Source organism: Sesamum indicum, unplaced genomic scaffold, assembly GCF_000512975.1.
Source record: "Sesamum indicum cultivar Zhongzhi No. 13 unplaced genomic scaffold, S_indicum_v1.0 scaffold00204, whole genome shotgun sequence".
NCBI lineage: Eukaryota > Viridiplantae > Streptophyta > Magnoliopsida > Lamiales > Pedaliaceae > Sesamum > Sesamum indicum.
In genome coordinates, this window is record NW_011628098.1 from 13,503 (window position 1) to 18,128 (window position 4,626).

At 40.6% G+C, this 4,626-nt stretch overlaps 1 pseudogene; it reads right to left on the reverse strand.

Moving 5' to 3' along the window:
* Positions 1 to 1,193: 1,193 nt before the first annotated feature.
* Positions 1,194 to 4,620, reverse strand: LOC105179765 (annotated as a pseudogene).
* Positions 4,621 to 4,626: the final 6 nt, after the last annotated feature.

Below are 4,626 nucleotides of genomic sequence, written 5' to 3' on the forward strand. Positions count from 1 at the left end.
ATGTATTAAAACTCATGCACTATGCCTGATCAACCCACAAATTCAGAGCATATGATCTATTATCCTGGCGGTTCTATTACCTAGATCAAAACTAGACCCCACTATTAGCTGACCTTATCCTGCCCATCCTATGCGAGAGTATGGAAGAACTCCTTAATAAGACTGCATCTACAGTGCAAAGCAGATCAAAGATACATGTGAAACGAAGATACAGAAATCTTCTCAACAGCTTTAATTTTCTTAAGCCTAAATAAATCATTATTCACTTAGTATTCTCGCATGCTAATCAAAAAACTCACGGAACAATCACAATACCTCAAGAAAAGCTTTTAACAAGGACTTGTAAACTACTAATCCTTTTAGAGCTTTTCATTTTGGTGTGCATATTGTTTTTCCTTGTCCTTTGAAGGAAACATGGAAGATCCCACAGCAAAAGGATTATGACCACAAAGAGATTATAAACACAAATATATTTCTGGAGAAATTAAAAAAAATAGAACTCAGACCACCTTGAGCAACTTATCATATGAATTCAGAACATAATTTCTTTTGCTAATTATGCACCACTTCTGTCCCACAAGGTTGGTCTGGCATTTTATGTTAGTTCATTGCAAATGTTCTATACTTGGATATAAAGCCATTTATCATTTAATCTAAAGGCACCATCTGAATTTTCCAAACCACCATGCAGAAAAGGCAGTATGTGTTCACACAAATCATGATATGGTACAGACCTCAATTTGAAGAACCCGGCCAATTGCTGCTTCTGACTCATTCCAGTTCATCTGTGAACAAAGCCCATTTCTTCCCCCAGCTCGCCAGTCAAGAAGGCCAAGAAGAATTTCCACAAGACCAACCCTACAACAATTATATGCCATGTTACTATTGCATGACACGGAGAACATGCAACAGTAGATTTATCAGGATGCATATCCCAATAATATTCTAAAAACAGACTCAATCACCCACCCATATCTTAGCCCAGGTGACAGATAATTGCATGTTGTGGGCCGAAAATTACTTTGTATCTAATAAATACTAATTGCATGATTTGCATTACTTATGCACCCATCTTAGAAAATTTATCATGAAAACACAGATGAATTTATGCGCATTGTTGTTTCATTAACCACGTCTGCACATTTCACATGCATAACAATTCTACAACTTAGGGTCTAAAGAGATATTGATGCTCACTTGAGACCCTGTGCAACAAGTGCATCTCTTGCTCGATTCCCTGCAACTACAACACGCTTTAAGGTTTCAAGAGCTAGGATGCTTCCACCTTGCCAACCAATCGCCTTCATCAGAAGTGGAACTACCTGAAGAAAAAGCTCATCAGAACAATACCAAACTTAGCAACAGATGTTTAATCAGATAAACACATCTTTTGTATGATATTTTCTTGGAGGGGAAAAAAGGGGGGCTGCTTAAAACCACAGCATACCGGGGGTGTCCCAACACTAGTGGCTGCCATAGCTTCTGCACAGGTGGTGCTACCTGCAAGCTAATGTAGAACACGTAAACAATTAAGGCGAACTCGCTCCGGAGGAGTTTGTGAATTTTGTTGCGACGAACCATCCTCAGATACATAGGTTTCTGAAGCTATTGTTTCTCTGCTTGCTCCATGGGCTACTGCAGACACAAGTTTGGGCACATAACCAAGATATCCAACATGATCTGCAAGAGCGGGGTACATCCTGAGTAAAGAGACCGGGGCAGCAGAAAGAAGTAGAGGAAGTTCAGTGTCAACAGCTTGGCCATCATATTGTGAGGCGGCAACGGATGTAAGGTACTGATCCAGCAGCCCTTCAAGAAATCTCTTGGGATTTCTAAGTGGAAATTTGGGATCTTTCAGGAATAACCTAACATAGATCCCTCCAACCTAGACAGCAATACATGATGTAAGTCATTAAACAGAATTAGCGTTCTTTAGAACATCCATGTAATCAATCAAAAACAAAAGAGTACATCTGCAGCACACAGCAGTTATACCTGAGGTTCATTTCTCATCTCCTGTTGGCCAGAGGCCTGCTCAGGTACATCCCAATCAACAACACGTCCTTTCACCTGTTCACGGTACAGATCCGAAGCCATAGTTGCTATTTGTGCAGACAACGATGCAGCCATTGCTGGAGTCCAGACTAGTTCAGGAGTTTTGTTGTTTGTTCAAGAGCAATCACAACTGCTTCACCAGGACCATCCCTGATTACCGAGACAAGGAAATCAGGCAGAAATCTTGCCAGACTTATCGCCACTCTAGGCCCATGCATAGTCTGGCCAACAAGCTTCCCTAATAGCAAAGCTGCTGCGGCTCTTTGCTGCAACGGAATCTCTTCTACACAAAATTTCCATTTTAGAGCGCAAGATAGAATTCTTAACAAACCGCTATCTATGAGATCAGCATACCTTGTATTGGCAAGAGAACTTCAAGAATGAAAACCAGAGCTTCTGCAAATAACCACATGCATAGGCCACCACCATTTGTTTCCGGCATTTCTTAGAAGGCATGACTGCTGCTAATATGGACCAAATACTTATCCAGGCTTTGCACAAATGGATGCAAGAGTTTAACTGCAGAAACTGTTCACTTTTCTTCCTTCCAGAAAATCCTCCAATTTCCAGCAAATTTCATGAGCGCTGATAGAACTTTCGCCGGAGCCTCCTCCTCGTTAATGTCGCAGATAGAATTTTGGAAAATTATATACAGTAGCAGAGATCTCATATGATGATTTTGGTTTGTCTGACATTACTCATTGCCCTTGTGATGTTCATCTCATGCTTCTTGTTTCCACTTTGGTGGTTAGAGTTGGAACTAAAACGTCAAGTGGAAGACACGGCACATAGAACATGCCTCTTTTCCGTATTTCGCGTTGCAACCTTTGGAGACTAATGTCACCACAGCCCGTTCGCCGTGTTTTGGCAAGAAATTCAAGGGCCGACTCTGAATCTGGGTTGTCTCTTTAGCTCCGTTAGTCCTAACAACCACACTCTCCTGGATTGCTCTCATCAGCTTCATTGTATAGTCAGCACTTTTGTGTTAGATTTGCTAACATCAATTTTTTTATAGCCTGCAAACCACAAGCTAAGCTCACATACCAAACAGAATGAATATAAAACATATAAAGAAAAAATAATAGAAAATTACTGTACATACAGATCAACAGTATCCAAACTCGGTCACCTCTTCTGTTGTTGCTCAACTTAAGGACTGAGAAAGAGTCCCCATTAACATGCGCCAGCCCACCCGACGAGCTTCTACAAATAACCACGTGCACAGGCCACCACCATTTGTTTCCGGCATTTCTTAGAAGGCATGACTGCTGCTAATATGGACACCAAATACTTATCCAGGTTTTGCACAAATGGGTGCAAGAGTTTAACTGCAGAAACTGTTCCCTTTTCTTCCTTCCAGAAAATTCTCCAATTTCCAGCATATTTCATGAGTGCTGATAGAACTTTTGCCGGAGCCTCCTCCTCGTCAATGTCGCAGATAGAATTTTGGAAAATTATATACAGTAGCAGAGATCTCATATAATGATTTTGGTTTGTCTGACATTACTCATTGCCCTTGTGATGTTCATCTGATGCTTCTTGTTTCCACTTTGATGGTTAGAGTTGGAACTAAAACGTCAAGTGGAAGACACAGCACATAGAACATGCGTCTTTTCCGTGTTTCGCGTTGCAGCCTTTGCAGCCTAATGTCACCACAGCCCGTTGGCAGTGTTTTGGCAAAAATTCAAGGGCCGACTCTGAATCTGGGTTGTATCTTTAGCCCTGAAATTAATTAGTCACAGTTAATATGGATTAGCCCAAGTATTTTGCTACCCAATCTCAGAAGAATGAGCCTAATGTCATTCCAAATATGAGAAACAAGGAGAGTCACTGTTTTCAAGATCATTTTCAGCATATGGGGAGTCACTGTTTTCAAGATCATTTTCAGCATATGGGCATACAACAGTCGTAGAATTTCTTCAATTAACACTTAGAAAGCAAAATCGCAAATTAGAAACAACAAACAAGAGATTTGTGTAGAGAGAAGAAGAAACATACTCACCCTTATAACGAAATGCATAAAGGAGCTATTAAAAAAAATAAAAGGCTTACCTCCATTTTGATACTGGAACCAACTCTGAGTAGATCAAACAACGCAACAACAGCATTTAACTTCTCTTCAATGCTGAAATCTGCATATTCACTCTCCGTTAGTCCTAACAACCACACTCTCCTGGATTGCTCTCAGCACTTCTGTGTTAGATTTGCTAACATAAATTTTTTGATAGCCTGCAAACCACAAGCTAAGCTCATACTAAGCAGAATGAATATAAAACATATAAAGAAAAAATAATAGAAAATTACTGTACATACAGATCAACAGTATCCAAACTCGGTAACCTATTCTGTTGTTGCTCAACTTAAGGGCTGAGAAAGAGTCCCCATAAACTTGCGCCAGCCCACCCGACGAGCTTCTGCAAATAACCACGTGCACAGGCCACCACCATTTGTTTCCGGCATTTCTTAGAAGGCATGACTGCTGTGCTAATATGGACCCAAATATTTATCCAGGTTTTGCACAAATGGATGCAAGAGTTTAACTGCAGAAACTGTTCCCTTTTCTTCCTTCCA